This window comes from Triticum dicoccoides, chromosome 5B, assembly GCF_002162155.2.
Source record: "Triticum dicoccoides isolate Atlit2015 ecotype Zavitan chromosome 5B, WEW_v2.0, whole genome shotgun sequence".
NCBI classification, from domain to species: domain Eukaryota; kingdom Viridiplantae; phylum Streptophyta; class Magnoliopsida; order Poales; family Poaceae; genus Triticum; species Triticum dicoccoides.
In genome coordinates, this window is record NC_041389.1 from 671,811,300 (window position 1) to 671,830,151 (window position 18,852).

An 18,852-nucleotide genomic window follows, 5' to 3' on the forward strand; every position below is an offset into this window, starting at 1 on the left:
CACAATTAATACTGCCTGGAACACCATAGTGTGATGGTGTGTCCGAACATCATAGTTGCACCCTATTGGATATGGTGCGTACCATGATATCTCTTATCGAATTACCATTATCGTTCATGGGTTAGGCATTAGAGACAAGCGCACTCACTTTAATAGGGCACCACGTAATTCCGTTGAGACGACACCGAACTATGGTTTGGAGAAACCTAAGTTGTTGTTTCTTAAAAGTTTGGGGCTGTGACGCTTATGTGAAAAAGTTTCAGGTTGATAAGCTCGAACCCAAAGCGGATAAAATGCATCTTCATAGGACACCCAAAACAGTTGGGTATACCTCCTAATTCAGATCCAAAAGCAATAGGGATTGTATCTTGAGTCGGGTCCTTTCTCGAGGAAAGGTTTGTCTCGAGAATTGAATGGGAGGATGGTGGAGACTTGATGAGGTTATTGAACCATCACTTCAACTAGTGTGTAGCAGGACACAGGAAGTTGTTCCCATGACGCCTACACCAATTGAAGTAGAAGCTTATGATAGTGATCATGAAGTTTCGGATCAAGTCACTACTGTACCTCGTAGGGTGACAAGGATGCATACTACTTCAGAGTGGTACGCAATCCTGTCTTAGAGGTCATGTTGCTAGACAACAATGAACCTACGAGCTATGGAGAAGCGATGGTGGGCCCGGATTCCGACGAATGGCTCGAGGCCATAAAATCCGAGAAAGGATCCATGACTTTGGAAGAACTACTTGATGGTCGTAAGGCTATTGGGTACAGATGGATTTTAGAAGAAGACAGACAATGATGGTAAGTATCACCATTAAGAAAGCTCGACTTGTCGTTAAGATGTTTTCCGACAAGTTCAAGGAGTTGACTACGATGAGACTTTCTCACTCGTAGTGATGCTAAGAATCTGTTGGGATTATATTAGCAATTACTGCATGATTTATGAAATCTTGCAGATAGGATGTCAAAACATTGTTTCCTCGATGTTATACTTGAGGAAAGGTTGTATGTGATACAACCAGAAGGTTTTGTCAATCCTGAAAGACGCTAATAAGTATGCAAAGCTCCAGCAATCCTTCTTAGGACTGGAGCAAGCATCTCGGAGTTGGAATGTACGCTTTGATGAGATGATCAAAGATTTTGGGTTTATACAAAGTTTGTGAGAAACTTGTATTTCCAAAGAAGTGAGTGGGAGCACTATATAATTTCTGATGAGTATATGTTGTTGACATATTTATGATCAGAAATGATGTAGAATTTTCTGTAAAGCATATAGGGTTATTTGAAAAGTGTTTTTCAATGGAAAACCTGGATTAGGCTACTTGAACAATAAGCATCAAGATCTATAAGATAGATCAAAATGCTTAATAATACTTTCAAATGAGCACATACCTTGACATGATCTTGAAGGTGTTCAAGATGGATCAGTCAAAGAAGGAGTTCTTGCCTGAGTTGTAAGGTATGAAGTTAAGAGTTAAAGCTCGGCCACGGCAGAAGAGAGACAAAGGACGAAGGCCGTCCCCTACGCTTCAGACATAGGCTCTATAGTATGCTATGCTGTGTACCGCACCGGAAGTGCGCCTTCACATGAGTCAGTCAAGGGGTGCAAGAATGATCCAGGAACGGATCATTGGACAGCGGTCAAAATTATCCTTAGAGGAATAAGGAAATGTTTCTCGATTATGGAGGTGATAAAGAGTTCGGCGTAAAGGGTTACGTCGATGCAAGCTTTAACACCTATCCGAATGACTCTGAGTAGCAAACCGGATACGTATAGTGAAGCAACCATTTGGAATAGCTTCAAGTGGAGCATGGAAGCAGCATTTACAATAGGACATAGAGAATTGCAAAGTACATATGGATCTGAATGTTGCAGAATCGTTGACTAAAACCTCTCGCACAAGCAAAACATGATCAAACCCCAGAACACATTGAGACTTAATCACATGGTGATGTGAACTAGTTTAGACACTAGTAAACTCTTTGGATGTTGGTCACATGGCGATGTGACCTGTCAGTGTTAATCACATGCCGATGTGAACTAGATTATTGACTCTAGTGCAAGTGGGAGACTGTTGGAAATATGCCCTAGAGGCAATGATAAATTGGTTATTATTATTATATTTCCTTGTTCATGATAATTGTTTATTATCCATGCTATAATTGTATTGATAGGAAACTCAGATACATGTGTGGGTACATAGACAACAGATGGTCACGGTTTCCTGACCGTGGACATTGGATGTCGTTGATAACGGGATCACATCGTTAGGAGAATGATGTGATGGACAAGACCCAATCCTAAGCCTAGCACAAAGATCGTAGTTCGTATGCTAAAGTTTTTCTAATGTCAAGTATCGTTTCCTTAGACCATGAGATTGTGCAACTCCCGGATACCGTAAGAATGCTTTGGGTGTACCAAACGTCACAACGTAATTGGGTGGCTATAAAGGTGCACTACAGGTATCTCTGAAAGTGTTTGTTGGGTTGGCACGAATCGAGACTGGGATTTGTCACTCCGGTTAACGGAGAGGTATCTCTGGGCCCACTCGATAGGAAATCATCATAATGTGCACAATGTGACCAAGGAGTTGATCACGGGGTGCTATGTTACGGGAACGAGTAAAGAGACTTGCCGGTAACGAGATTGAACAAGGTATCGGCATACCGACGATCGAATCTCGGGCAAGTACAATACCGCTAGACAAAGGGAATTGTATACGGGATCGATTGAGTCCTTGACATCGTGGTTCATCCGATGAGATCATCGTGGAACATGTGGGAGCCAACATGGGTATCCAGATCCCGCTGTTGGTTATTGACCGGAGAACGTCTCGGTCATGTCTACATGTCTCCCGAACCCGTAGGGTCTACACACTTAAGGTTTGATGACGCTAGGGTTATAAAGGAAGTTTGTATGTGGTTACCGAATATTGTTCGGAGTCCCGGATGAGATCCCAAACATCACGAGGAGTTCCGGAATGGTTCGGAGGTAAAGATTTATATATGGTAAGTCCTGTTTTGGTCACTGGAAAAGTTTCGGGTTTTATCGGTAATGTACTGGGACCACCGGGAGGGTCACGGGGGTCCACCAAGTGGGGCCACCGGCCCCGGAGGGCTGCATGGGCCAAGTGTGGGAGGGGACCAACCCCAGGTGGGCTGGTGCGCCCCCCCCCCCCCACACACACACAAGGGCCCAAGGCGCCTAGGGTTTGGGGAGGGGGCGCCCCACCTTGCTTGGGGGGCAAGTTTCCCCCTCTCCACCCCTTGGTCGCCCCCCTAGATGGGATCTAGGGCTGGCCGCCGCCCCCTAGGGGTGGAAACCTAGGTGGGGGCGCAGCCCCCTCTCCCCCTATATATAGTGGAGGCATAGGAGCAGCCCAACACATGAGTTTCTTCTCCTGTTGGCGCAGTCCTACCTCTCTTTCTCCTCATATCTCGTGGTGCTTGGCGAAGCCCTGCAGGATTGCCACGCTCCTCCATCACCACCACGCCGTTGTGCTGCTGCTGGATGGAGTCTTCCTCAACCTCTCCCTCTCTCCTTGCTGGATCAAGGCATGGGATACGTCATCGGGCTGTACGTGTGTTGAACACGGAGGTGCCGTCCGTTCGGCACTAGGATCTCCGGTGATTTGGATCACGACGAGTACGACTCCTTCAACCCCGTTCTCTTGAACGCTTCCGCTTAGCGATCTACAAGGGTATGTAGATGCACTCTCCTTCCCCTCGTTGCTGGTTTCTCCATATATAGATCTTTGTGACACGTAGGAAAATTTTGATTTTCTTCTACGTTCCCCAACACTGCCCGCTCCCGCCAAGCATCGTCCCGCATGCCGCCTCCCCGCCACCCCGCTTGGGCTATAAAAGGCACCCACTCCCCGTCGGTGAGCGCCACAACCTCCCCCTCTCCCTCTCGCAAAAAGCCATCTCCCCACCGATGAGCAAAACAAAGATGGTCGAGAGGTTCCCAGGCGATGGCGCAGCGGCGAACGGCTTCGGCCGCCAACACCTCGAAGAGTCGGAGGCGCGCCTCCTCTATGAGGTCGAGTACCCGGAACCCCCTGACATGCGCGTACCGGGGCGTGGAGGCTGAGCGCTGGCGGCGTCCCGGTGCCGCCGGTGCCAGAAGGGGCGGCACGGCAGGCGGAAATCGCCCGCATCCGCTCCTCCCTGACGGAGGAGCAGCGGAACCAGCTGAGGTACGCGCCCAACAACGAGACGATGTGGACGATGTTTTCTGAGCAGCGCCGCGAGGAGCAGATCGCCTCCGTCAATGGCATCATCTTCCATGTGGTATCCTTTTCACTTGGCATTTCTTTCTCTTTAGGTTTCGGGTTTTGAAAGTCTTGAGCATGCATGTTTACTTCATGTATTTTATTTGGCGTGCTTTCTTTCTTTGACTCAATATATAGGGGGATCTCCTCCAAGTCTCAAATCGGATGAGATGTGTATGAAATTTATTTTCATACCTATATGCACATATTTATGTGGAGTTTGTCCTATGTATTGGTGTTTCTAACTATTTGGTCCCGATGAGTTTGGGTACCGTTTAGTTTGTGTTGTTCTTCTAGGAACATTTGGAGATGCATTGGATGCTCGGCTCACTCACAAGGAAGGTGTTGTCACCATGTGCATATTGGAGTCAAGCTAGGATTATCAATGAACTACTATCTACCTTCAATTGGTATCTACTACATCCTTCCAATGATATCTCAGTAACAAGTATCTATTCATGCTTTCTCCTCTTGCATTCAACCTTGTGTAGGTTGCATCTTGGCATGATTTTCATTTCATATCTTGTGATACTTGTTTCCTTTCTCAAAGCATCCCAACGATGATCTCTCGTTGCTAGTTGTGATGCCTTTGATGGATGTGTGTTTGGACTTCATTTATATACAATAAGACCTTATCTAGCCAAGTGCTATGCTTTCAAGCAAATATCTTATTGGTATATTTATGACTTCCTTGTGGATATCTTGTTCTTTCCTTTTTGTAACTATTTCATGTGTATATCCTTCTTTGTGGATTGATATCATCATGATTTTCATCTACCTAGAATCTTATACACTTGAGATAAGGTACATCTCTAGTTGATATCCCTTTCTTTCATGTCCATCGATTCTTTCTCATGTTATTTCTTTGGTGGCTCCGTGAAAGTGTGTGGCTTGAGTGCGAGTCTTATCTCGTTGCATCTTGTTGCACTCTTGTGTGGTGAAGATTATTTTCCTCTTGCTTATCTTTACGAGGCTTTTGCCATCTTTTTTGGTATCCCTCGTCTTGATGAGCCTCTCATCTTCTATCTTCACCGCGGGTTGTCACAAGCATAGGTTCTCTATATGCTTATTAGTAAGTTTGTGAACCCATTCGCTAGTTGTGTGTGGGAATGATAGGCCTTGCACCGTGTGCCTCATTCTTTGAAGACTTTATTGTTGCTTAATGCTCTTCTGTACATTAGTCTTCTCAAGTGCATTGCCTTGAGCCACACACATCTTTTTGGTTGAGCCCACTCTTAAGTTGCCTCTCTTACTTGTTGCTCAACCATGTGCTTGTTGCAAGCGCTAGGCTTTGTCTCCTATATGCTCACCTGCACTAGATGTGTGTTTCTATTGATTTTGGCGGAGCTATGATCCTATTTTGTGCACTTTGTACCCAAATACAAAAATTCTTGATGTGCACAAATCATGGGGAGCTTCTCTAGTTTCTTTGGAACACTGCTCCGCTCTTATCATAATATCCTTTATTCATGTGGCTCGTAGGATCATTGGCCTAGTTGGTTCAATTGGTATCTTTTGATTGCTTGATTGCATGTTTCTCTCTTTGATTATGTCTTTGTGGCATATCTTCCTTTTGCAATCTTTGGGCCTCAATATAGTTTGTCTTCCTCCAAGTATTTACCGTTGTATATGTGTATTGCATTCCACTCTCTTGTTGAGAAATACACAATTTATGGAGGAACACATTTTATATTGTCCTTCTAAGCTTTTAGCCCATTTTGGCAATCGATGCCAATGGGGGAGAAGTTTCAGAGAGTTGTGTGGAGAAGTTTAGAGAGTTGTCTCCTCTTGCTTTGGTTTTGTTCCTTAGCATTTGCATCTCATTTGCATGCACTATTGGTTGTTGTATTGCATGGTGATGCATAATTCCTTATATAAACTCTCTTGAAAGTGATTGTCATCAATTACCAAAATGGGGGAGATTGAAAGAACATGCGATGCCCCCATGTTTGGTTTTGGTAATTGATGACAATCTCTATGGACTAATGGTTGCCTTGAGTTATACTTGAAGGTTTTGTCCATAGGCTTTTCTTGAAGTCCATGTGTTGGTTTCAAGGAGTTTATGAGTTGACCAAGGTGCTATTAAGGAATTATCCAAAGATTGGTCATGTGAGTGTTGAGCTTATTGCAAGCATGTCTTGAAGAAGAAGATTATGTGATCATTCATGTTTACCTTCAAGACATTATCCAAATGAAGAGAGTTGGAAAGATTCAAGGTTGATCTAGCCTAAGTACAGAGAGTGATTCAAGTTGATCAACACACAAAGCGCACAAGTTGTACCGAGAGGGACCAAGTGTTCCCATGGTATGGTAAGCATTGTCCATTACGCTTTGTGTACTAACCCATGGTCTACGTGAGAGTTCTTTGTGGGGTTAGGTATGTTTCCATGGTCTTGCGTCAAGAGGAAGATCCCATACAACCCATGGAGGATGACATCAAGTGGTGATCGCCATCAAGTTTGCTGTGTGCAAGTTCAAGTGGAGCAACACGAAGAGTGGCTCACCCATAATGGAGTATGGGGGAGCAATCAAGTTTGAATCTTGCCATCCATTGTGGTGTCAATGGACTTGTGAAGATGTGCCGAAGAGTCGCTCACCCATAGTGGACTATGGGGGAGCAATCATCTAGTCTTCATCGAGCCAACGCAATCAAGAAAGGTGGTCCAACTTGAGGGAGTCAAGATCGTCTTCATCTAGCTCAAGTGGACCATGTGCAAGGCAAAGGTTTGCCCTTGATAGGTTTTCTATTTTACCGGTCTCGTGGTGGTAGTTGGGAGACCGGGTTATAGGATCGTTTGCCGTACTATCAAGGGGGGCTCTCAAGTTGGTAGCTTGATCGTATCGTTAGTAGAGAGCTCAAACCATTGCATCCTTGCATCGTGTTTCTTTGTTCTTATTTGGTTCTCTTTGTGAGTCTTAGAGCTTATGGTCATCTTGATGACAAGCTTGAGTTCATCAAAAACGGAGTTCGCATGCGTCTTCTATGATGTTTTCGGTGTTGGAGGTTTTACCGGTCTTATCCAAGGAAGGGTTCTCCTCATTTTCTTATGGGCCTTTTATCTTTTGCCTCTTATTGATATTTCTATCAAGATTGTGTAAGCCCTTGTTGCTAGCTTTCCAACAAACTTGGTTTCATCGAATTCGAAGCTCGTATGCGAAAGTTGTGGCTGTTTTGATATTGCCTGTTTTACATAGAGAGGTTGTACCGCCCCGTAGAGAGGTTGTACCGGTTGACCGGTACAACCGGTGTTTGGAGCGGTTGTACCGCTCCAGAATTGGTCCGGAGGTTGTACCGGCCATGTACCGCTCTACTTTCAGACTAGTTTCTGTTTTGGAGCGGTTCTTGGGCGGTTGTTGACCGGTTTAACCGGTACTACTGGTACTACCGGTTCCCCAGGCTGTTGTACCGCTTAGAGCTTTTCCCAGGTTGGTTTTTCCTCTGCTTTGTCCGGTTGTACCGGTTCGTGCACCGGTTGTACCGGTCCTACAGGTTTCTGCACATAACGGGCAGATTTGTGGGGACCTATTTAAGGGGGTATTCTTCCCCAATGGTTTTCTATCCTTTGAGCTCGTGTTCTTCCCCATTGTTGACCTTCTTCGAGCTTGCTAACTCTCAATCCCTCCATGGATTCTTGCTAGTTTTTGAGGGAAAAGAGAGAGGAGATCTAGATCCACACTTCCAGCAATCACTTTCTCCTCTATGTGAGGGGAACCCCTTGGATCTAGATCTTGGAGTTCTTCGTGTTCTTCTTTCGTTCTTCCTCTCATTTTCCTCCCTAGCATTAGTTGCTTTGGTGGGATTTGGGAGAGAAGAACTTGGGCACTCCGTGTGCCCTTGCCATTGCATTTGGTGCATTGGTTTGAGTTCTCCACGTGATACGTGGAAGTTACAAGTTGAGAAGCTTATTACTCTTGGGTGCTTGGTGCCCTTGAGCTTGTTCATCTTGGGTGCTTGGGTGCCCTAGATGGTTGGTGGTGTTCGGAGCTCAATCATTATGGTGTAAAGCTCCGGGCAAGCGTCGGGGTCTCCAATTAGGTTGTGGAGATTGCCCCGAGCAATTTGACGGGTACCGGTGACCGCCCCCAAGGGTTGCCAAAGTGTACGGGTTCGGTGACCGCCCCCAAGGGTTGCCATTTGTACGGGTTCGGTGACCGCCCTCAAGGGTCCCTTAGTGGAATCACGACATCTTGCATTGTGCGAGAGCGTGAGGAGATTACGGTGGCCCTAGTGGCTTCTTGGGGAGCATTGTGCCTCCACACCGCTCCAAACGGAGATTAGCATCCGAAAGGGTGTGAACTTCGGGATACATCGTCGTCTCCGTGTTTCTCGGTTATCTCTTACCTGAGCCCCTTTACTTATGCACTTTACTTTGAGATAGCCATATTGTTCTTTGTCATATATATAGCTATCACATAGCTGCTTATCTTGCTTAGCATAAGTTGTTGGTGCACATAGGTGAGCCTAGTTGTTGTAGGTTTTGTGCTTGTCAAATTAACCGCTAGGTTTATTCCGCATTTGTTCAAGCCTAAACCGTAATTATTTTAAAGCGCCTATTCACCCCCCCTCTAGGCGACATCCTCGATCTTTCAATTGGTATCAGAGCCTCGTCTCTCTTTGTTAGGCTTAACCGCCTAGAGAGTAAAGATGTCAACTAGGGGATTAGGATTCTCTGACACTCTTAGTTTCAATGGCACAAATTTGGATGGTTGGGTAATTCGCATGCTTAATCTCTTCAGGGTCACGAACCCAAATTTAGAGCGAATTGTAGATATGGGTTTTTCTCCTCCAAAGGATCCCCAAAGATTATCTTTAGAGGATGAGAAAAACTCTTATCTCAATGCTCAAGCTTCTAATGTGCTTTTCGATGCTTTGAGCAATGTAGTCATATTTCAACTCATGCCGTTCCGGGATGCTCATGAGTTGTGGACAAAGCTTCAAGATAAATATGGCGTGTCCAAGATTTGTGAGGATGATTGTTCTCCCTCCACCTTCGGTCATATAGTCTTCTCAACTTCTTCTACTTCACCTACATGTCGTTTGCCACAAGGTAATGATATGGTGAGTAGTGTTGGTCATTGCAATGATGATAGTATGCTTATTGTGGATGATCCTTCATCACTATATTATTGCAATGCTCCTTCTTTGGGCGTTAACACTTCAAGCACTCCAAATGTTTCACATGCTTGTGTTGATAGTCCTTGCATATCATGTAGAAATTGCTTGACTAAATCTCATGATGATATGCTTGCTATGTCTTATTGCCATGATAAAAATGCATCTATTTCCTCAAACTGTTGTGCTAACAATGTAGAGGAAACCAAACATTCCATGGAACAAGATGTGGTGTTTAATGGTGCCTCAAGGGATCCTACATCATCATCTATTGCTTTTTGCCTTATGGCTAAGGCGTCAAAGGTATCTCCTACTTTGTACCCCAATATGTCTCTTGATGATGATGTTGATGCTAATAATGATGAGGATAATGATGAAGAGAATGATAATGTTGCCTCCTTAAAAACTAAGGGGGGAATGATTTTTAAAGCTCTTCATAAAAATAAAATTGCTCCTTCCAACTTCATGGAAATAATCTCCATTGCCATTGATGGCAAGAAATACATTGAGGAGTTGGAATCTAATCTAGAGGAGCATGAGGTCACCATTGAGAAAATGGAAGCTCATGGGCGTGATTACGCAAATGAGATCGCGGAGCTATCTCAAGCTCTTGAACATGAACAAACCACCTCCGAATCTCTTGAGGAGACTTTTGCTCTAGAATTATCTAGAGTGAGGGAATCTCATGATAGAGCTCTTGAGGTGGCCAACGATTTCAAACCTAAAAATGCTAAGCTTGAAGTCTCTCATGCTAGACTCCTTGAGGATTTTGAGCACCTCGAAAATGGCTCAAGGGTCATCAAGGGTGAGCTCATCAAACTCACCGAGTCTCATGCCCAACTTGAAGCTTCTTATTTAACAGAGCTTGCCAAGTTGCCTTCTCCTCTTGTTGTTAATGATGATGCTTGTGCTACTAATTCTATTACTTGTGAAGCATCCATTTTGAAGGAGAATGTTGAGCTACGGGCTCAACTTGAGGTGCTATCTAGAAATTATGGGAAATTGGAAGAAAGTCATGAAAAGCTCTCAAGCTCTCATGATGATCTTCTAGTATCCCATAGTGTGCTAAAGATAGCTCATGAGGCCATGATTGCTAAGGTAACATCTAGTGAGCCCCATGTGGGTACTAGCACTACTTCTAGTCAAAATAGTATATTGCCATGTGCTAGTCCTTGTAATTCATCTACTCACAATGTTGGTACATCTTGTGATGAATTGCTTTCCTTGCCTTGTTGCTCTAACGATGAAGCTTATACTTCCTCTAGTACTTGTGTTGAGACTAACCATGTAGAGGAAATCAAAGAGCTCAAGGCCCAAGTCACTTCTTTGAAGAAAGACTTGGAAAAGTGTCATGAAGGTAAGGCCACACTCAACAATATCTTGAGTGTGCAAAAATCCCCCAATGACAAAGGTGGACTTGGATTCAACTCCAACAAGAAGAAGAAGTTCAAGTTGAACAAGAATAAGGGCCAAGAACAAGTCAAGAATTCGGCCAAGATTGTTTGCTTCAAGTGCAAAGTTGAAGGGCATCATGTTAGATCTTTCCCATTGAAGAAGAAGGCCATTAGTGTCAAGCCACAAGGGAAGAGGGCACAAGTTCAATCTCATGCTCAACATCAAGTTGAAGAAAGGCCTCTTCCCAAGAAGACTCAAGTTAATGCTTCTCAAATTGAGAAATCAAGTGAGAAGAAAGTGAAGAGTAGACGTTGCTACTTATGTCGTGAGAAAGGTCACGTCGCTTCTTCATGCACTAGTGGTAACTTATCCAACCCAATTATTATTGATGATATCTATTCTCTTGGTAAGGATAAGGTTGGCAATGTGTTTGCCAAGTTTGTTGGTACTCAAAGTGGTGTCAAGCAAAGAACCATTTGGGTAGCCAAACCTATTGTGACTAACCTCTTAGGACCCAACTTGGTTGGGGACCAACAAGCTCAAACTTGATCAATAGGTGGTGTTGGAGGGCATTGGAGACTTGGCTACATTATGAAGAATTAAGGGGACTTCATCATTCTCTTTGTCTCAAGCCAAGTCAATTGGATTATCAAGTTTCTATCTTATATCCAATGTGCCTCCTTGCGGTAACTTGTACTTAAATTGTTTACCTTGAAAGTTACTTGCCCCTTTGCATGTGTTTGTATATGTTGTGATTCCAACTTGCTTATCTTGAGCAATCAAGTATGCGGGTGTTGGTTTGCACACCATGTACGTGTGTGTCGTGCGTTGAGCCTTTATGCTTCTTTTTTTCTAGTTGGCTCGTGTGAGAGATTAATGGAACATCCCATTTTGAGGGAGTGATGTGCTTTGTGCACCTCACAATCCTATAAATGTGTGTACATGAGGAATACCATCTAGTATTGATATTTCAAGATTATCTAGTCGCTAGGTGGTATATCTCTCATGAGAAATTCAAATTCTAGATAGTCCATTAATTATCTCTTGTTTGTTCCTCTTATTGCCTCTTGTTAAGTTCTTATTGGTATCACATTATGGGGGAGTAATATGCTAAGTGCATATTACAATCCTAGAAAATGTGTACATTTGAGATATTGTCACCTAGAATTGATATTGTAGATTATCTTGTTCCTAGGTGGCATGTTAGCTCTACAAGTTGCAATTTGCTTGTGTTTGTTGTGAAGATGATGTTGGATGTCCTTGTTATCTACCACCGGGAATTATTTCCAAATACTTCTTGTTTTTTGACAATTGGTAGTCTCTTATGTGTGGTAGAATTTGTTGATCATCTTTACTTTGGCTTTTGTTTTTCCTTTTCTCTTGCCAAGGTTTGTGTCAACTCCCGGTGTCTTCCCTACCACTTGTGGATCTTTTTTTATTTCTTGTTCTTGTCTAGTGTTTTCTAGATATAGTGAAAGTAGTGATCCCACCTTGTGCATTTTGTATTCAAATGCAAATCCTATATAATGCACAACTCATGGGGGAGTTATCCTATTTTCTTTAGAACACTCTTCTTGTGATCCTTATCAAGTGTGTTTTGGTGGAAGGCAAGTCATTTCTTCTTGGTACTTTGTGCCATCATGAAACTTTGTTGAGAGCTTGGTTTGTTTGGAACCATCCTCTCTTTGGGAGTTTGACATCTCTAGTTTAGTGTGTATCAATGGATATCTCATTCCTTGATGTATCTTTAATGATATCTTCCAAGTGATGATTTTTCCATGTGGTATCCTTTTCACTTGGCATTTCTTTCTCTTTAGGTTTCGGGTTTTGAAAGTCTTGAGCATGCATGTTTACTTCATGTATTTTATTTGGCGTGCTTTCTTTCTTTGACTCAATATATAGGGGTGTCTCCTCCAAGTCTCAAATCGGATGAGATGTGTATGAAATTCATTTTCATACCTATATGCACATATTTATGTGGAGTTTGTCCTATGTATTGGTGTTTCTAACTATTTGGTCCCGATGAGTTTGGGTACCGTTTAGTTTGTGTTGTTCTTCTAGGAACATTTGGAGATGCATTGGATGCTCGGCTCACTCACAAGGAAGGTGTTGTCACCATGTGCATATTGGAGTCAAGCTAGGATTATCAATGAACTACTATCTACCTTCAATTGGTATCTACTACATCCTTCCAATGATATCTCGGTAACAAGTATCTATTCATGCTTTCTCCTCTTGCATTCAACCTTGTGTAGGTTGCATCTTGGCATGATTTTCATTTCATATCTTGTGATACTTGTTTCCTTTCTCAAAGCATCCCAACGATGATCTCTCGTTGCTAGTTGTGATGCCTTTGATGGATGTGTGTTTGGACTTCATTTATATACAATAAGACCTTATCTAGCCAAGTGCTATGCTTTCAAGCAAATATCTTATTGGTATATTTATGACTTCCTTGTGGATATCTTGTTCTTTCCTTTTTGTAACTATTTCATGTGTATATCCTTCTTTGTGGATTGATATCATCATGATTTTCATCTACCTAGAATCTTATACACTTGAGAGAAGGTACATCTCTAGTTGATATCCCTTTATTTCATGTCCATCGATTCTTTCTCATGTTATTTCTTTGGTGGCTCCGTGAAAGTGTGTGGCTTGAGTGCGAGTCTTATCTCGTTGCATCTTGTTGCACTCTTGTGTGGTGAAGATTATTTTCCTCTTGCTTATCTTTACGAGGCTTTTGCCATCTTTTTTGGTATCCCTCGTCTTGATGAGCCTCTCATCTTCTATCTTCACCGCGGGTTGTCACAAGCATAGGTTCTCTATATGCTTATTAGTAAGTTTGTGAACCCATTCGCTAGTTGTGTGTGGGAATGATAGGCCTTGCACCGTGTGCCTCATTCTTTGAAGACTTTATTGTTGCTTAATGCTCTTCTGTACATTAGTCTTCTCAAGTGCATTGCCTTGAGCCACACACATCTTTTTGGTTGAGCCCACTCTTAAGTTGCCTCTCTTACTCGTTGCTCAACCATGTGCTTGTTGCAAGCGCTAGGCTTTGTCTCCTATATGCTCACCTGCACTAGATGTGTGTTTCTATTGATTTGGGGGGAGCTATGATCCTATTTTGTGCACTTTGTACCCAAATACAAAAATTCTTGATGTGCACAAATCATGGGGAGCTTCTCTAGTTTCTTTGGAACACTGCTCCGCTCTTATCATAATATCCTTTATTCATGTGGCTCGTAGGATCATTGGCCTAGTTGGTTCAATTGGTATCTTTTGATTGCTTGATTGCATGTTTCTCTCTTTGATTATGTCTTTGTGGCATATCTTCCTTTTGCAATCTTTGGGCCTCAATATAGTTTGTCTTCCTCCAAGTATTTACCGTTGGATATGTGTATTGCATTCCACTCTCTTGTTGAGAAATACACAATTTATGGAGGAACACATTTTATATTGTCCTTCTAAGCTTTTATCCCATTTTGGCAATCGATGCCAATGGGGGAGAAGTTTCAGAGAGTTGTGTGGAGAAGTTTAGAGAGTTGTCTCCTCTTGCTTTGGTTTTGTTCCTTAGCATTTGCATCTCATTTGCATGCACTATTGGTTGTTGTATTGCATGGTGATGCATAATTCCTTATATAAACTCTCTTGAAAGTGATTGTCATCAATTACCAAAATGGGGGAGATTGAAAGAACATGCAATGCCCCCATGTTTGGTTTTGGTAATTGATTACAATCTCTATGGACTAATGGTTTCCTTGAGTTATACTTGAAGGTTTTGTCCATAGGCTTTTCTTGAAGTCCATGTGTTGGTTTCAAGGTGTTTATGAGTTGAAGGTGCTATTAAGGAATTATCCAAAGATTGGTCATGTGAGTGTTGAGCTTATTGCAAGCATGTCTTGAAGAAGAAGATTATGTGATCATTCATGTTTACCTTCAAGACATCATCCAAATGAAGAGAGTTGGAAAGATTCAAGGTTGATCTAGCCTAAGTACAGAGAGTGATTCAAGTTGATCAACACACAAAGCGCACAAGTTGTACCGAGAGGGACCAAGTGTTCCCATGGTATGGTAAGCATTGTCCATTACGCTTTGTGTACTAACCCATGGTCTACGTGAGAGTTCTTTGTGGGGTTAGGTATGTTTCCATGGTCTTGCGTCAAGAGGAAGATCCCATACAACCCATGGAGGATGACATCAAGTGGTGATCGCCATCAAGTTTGCTGTGTGCAAATTCAAGTGGAGCAACACGAAGAGTGGCTCACCCATAATGGAGTATGGGGGAGCAATCAAGTTTGAATCTTGCCATCCATTGTGGTGTCAATGGACTTGTGAAGATGTGCCGAAGAGTCGCTCACCCATAATGGACTATGGGGGAGCAATCATCTAGTCTTCATCGAGCCAACGCAATCAAGAAAGGTGGTCCAACTTGAGGGAGTCAAGATCGTCTTCATCTAGCTCAAGTGGACCATGTGCAAGGCAAAGGTTTGCCCTTGATAGGTTTTCTATTTTACCGGTCTCGTGGTGGTAGTTGGGAGACCGGGTTATAGGATCGTTTGCCGTACTATCAAGGGGGGCTCTCAAGTTGGTAGCTTGATCGTATCGTTAGTAGAGAGCTCAAACCATTGCATCCTTGCATCGTGTTTCTTTGTTCTTATTTGGTTCTCTTTGTGAGTCTTAGAGCTTATGGTCATCTTGATGACAAGCTTGAGTTCATCAAAAACGGAGTTCGCATGCGTCTTCTATGATGTTTTCGGTGTTGGAGGTTTTACCGGTCTTATCCAAGGAAGGGTTCTCACCATTTTCTTATGGGCCTTTTATCTTTTGCCTCTTATTGATATTTCTATCAAGATTGTGTAAGCCTTTGTTGCTAGCTTTCCAACAAACTTGGTTTCATCGAATTCGGAGCTCGTATGCGAAAGTTGTGGCTGTTTTGATATTGCCTGTTTTACATAGAGAGGTTGTACCGCCCCGTAGAGAGGTTGTACCGGTGTTTGGAGCGGTTGTACCGCTCCAGAATTGGTCCGGAGGTTGTACCGGCCATGTACCGCTCTACTTTCAGACTAGTTTCTGTTTTGGAGCGGTTCTTGGGCGGTTGTTGACCGGTTTAACCGGTTTAACCGGTACTACCGGTTCCCCAGGCTGTTGTACCGCTTAGAGATTTTCCCAGGTTGGTTTTTCCTCTGCTTTGGCCGGTTGTACCGGTTCGTGCACCGGTTGTACCGGTCCTACAGGTTTCTGCACATAACGGGCAGATTCGTGGGGACCTATTTAAGGGGGTCTTCTTCCCCAATGGTTTTCTATCCTTTGAGCTCGTGTTCTTCCCCATTGTTGACCTTCTTCGAGCTTGCTAACTCTCAATCTCTCCATGGATTCTTGCTAGTTTTTGAGGGAAAAGAGAGAGGAGATCTAGATCCACACTTCCACCAATCACTTTCTCCTCTATGTGAGGGGAACCCCTTGTATCTAGATCTTGGAGTTCTTCGTGTTCTTCTTTCGTTCTTCCTCTCATTTTCCTCCCTAGCATTAGTTGCTTTGGAGGGATTTGGGAGAGAAGAACTTGGGCACTCCGTGTGCCCTTGCCATTGTATTTGGTGCATCGGTTTGAGTTCTCCACGTGATACGTGGAAGTTACAAGTTGAGAAGCTTATTACTCTTGGGTGCTTGGTGCCCTTGAGCTTGTTCATCTTGGGTGCTTGGGCGCCCTAGACGGTTGGTGGTGTTCGGAGCTCAATCATTGTGGTGTAAAGCTCCGGGCAAGCGTCGGGGTCTCCAATTAGGTTGTGGAGATTGCCCCGAGCAATTTGACGGGTACCGGTGACCGCCCCCAAGGGTTGCCAAAGTGTACGGGTTCAATGACCGCCCCCAAGGGTTGCCATTTGTACGGGTTCGGTGACCACCCTCAAGGGTCCCTTAGTGGAATCACGACATCTTGCATTGTGCGAGGGCGTGAGGAGATTACAGTGGCCCTAGTGGCTTCTTGGGGAGCATTGTGCCTCCACACCGCTCCAAACGGAGATTAGCATCCGAAAGGGTGTGAACTTCGGGATACATCGTCATCTCCGCGTGCCTCGGTTATCTCTTACCCGAGCCCCTTTAGTTATGCACTTTACTTTGTGATAGCCATATTGTTCTTTGTCATATATATAGCTATCACATAGTTGCTTATCTTGCTTAGCATAAGTTGTTGGTGCACATAGGTGAGCCTAGTTGTTGTAGGTTTTGTGCTTGTCAAATTAATCGCTAGGTTTATTCCGCATTTGTTCAAGCCTAAACCGTAATTATTTTAAAGCGCCTATTCACCCCCCCCCTCTAGGCGACATCCTCGATCTTTCAGACATGGTGGCCCCCGACGACGAGTCCGCCCTCAAATGGGCGAAGGAGGACTACGTCGGCGAGCAGGTGCGCCACTAGCGCCGGGCGTACCTGGAGCTCCAGGTCCGTCGCCGCGCCGAGGAGGGCGGCGTCATCGTCCTTGACAGCGATGAGGAGGGCGAGGCCGGGCCGTCAAGCGCCCGGCCACGTGTCGGCGACCCCAGCCAGGGCTACAACAGGGACGTCGCAGGCGAGGCGTGCGACGACGACGACGACGGGGCAACTACACCCGCTTCTACAGGCCTCTCGGCATGTAGACGACGGCGGCGGCGACGGCGGCGGCTAGACTTTTTAGTTTGTTTTTTAAGTTAGGCGTAGTTCTTGCATGTTTTTATGTTTTTGTACAAATTTCAATGAAGTATGGCCGAGTTCCTGAAAAAATCGCCGAGTTTGCAAAAATTTGAAAGGAACTTCGTCAAACCCACGGCGACCGTGGGCCGATGACCGGGAGCGAACCGAACCCCAGGGACCAATCTAGCGCCGGTTCGCCCTCAGACCGCTCTTTTTCGATGCCCTGGGGGGCTGAATGGCTGGAGATGCTCTAAGTTGTGGTAACGAGGTGGACTAGGAGGTAAGTTGAGGTGATTCCGCGCATCATCATCCTACCATCATTACTTGTCATCGCCGCAACCACCTCTTTAAGCCCCTCGATGTGCAACAACCATGATGATCGCCCGCGGCCCTCGATCTGCACCTATCAGGGCATGTACAATGGTTGATAAGATAGTCTTATCTTAAGTTTTGCACGTAATTTAGAGATGACAAAGAAAAATGTCTACAATGGGTCATCTCTTAGTCTTATCTTGAATAACTAGCAATTCCTAAAAATGTGGTGAGACATATTGTGCTAAGAGATCATCTCTTGTCTTATCTTAAATAAGAGAAGACAAGCCTTCTCTTATGAGTTCTCTCTCCTCCACCTCATCATTTATCCTACGTGACACTTCTAAGATAGCACCATTGTACATGCCCTCAACCTATTTTGTCGCCTCCGCCTAGGAATCCGTAGCTCATTGTTGGTCGCAGCCAAGTGCCCATATCTGACGAGGTCCTAGCTCGACCTTGTCGTGGTCCACGCTTGTCATGTTGCCTCCAGCTTAGGCTCTGGCAAAGTAAAAAAATGACAACGCCAATCATTTTGCAGGTGCCTGATATCTAGCAAACATGCATAAAAAAGACGTAAACATCCTCTTTCATAATGGAAAGGTCATCAATGGAAGTTTAATTACATTCTCATTCCTTTAACAAATACTATTGTGAAAATGTCACGGCTTGTGAAGTTCGACCGTAGAGTCGGGGTTCTCAATAGATTGGCCGTGACTCACCTTACAGAAAAGAGAAAAGTATGTTTTTGGTCTCTCAAGTTCCGCAAAAGTATAGACTTGGTCCCCTAAGACTTTTTGGTATATACTAGCAAAAGAGTCTGTGCGTTGCAATGGGAGAAAAAACATAACATGCACTCTTAACCCAACAACCATCACACAATAGGTCCATCTCCTTTATATTTGTGAGGCATCATATTTGTGTTGCCGCTTATCCTCCTTCTCACCCTCGCCGGCAATGGCCTCGGTGTTCACACAAAACAACAAAAAACGTGTTTGAATATGGTTAATCCTAAGGCATCTCTCTCTCTCTCTCTCTCTCTCTCTCTCTCTCTCTCTCTCTCTCTCTCTCTCTCTCTCTCTCTCTCTC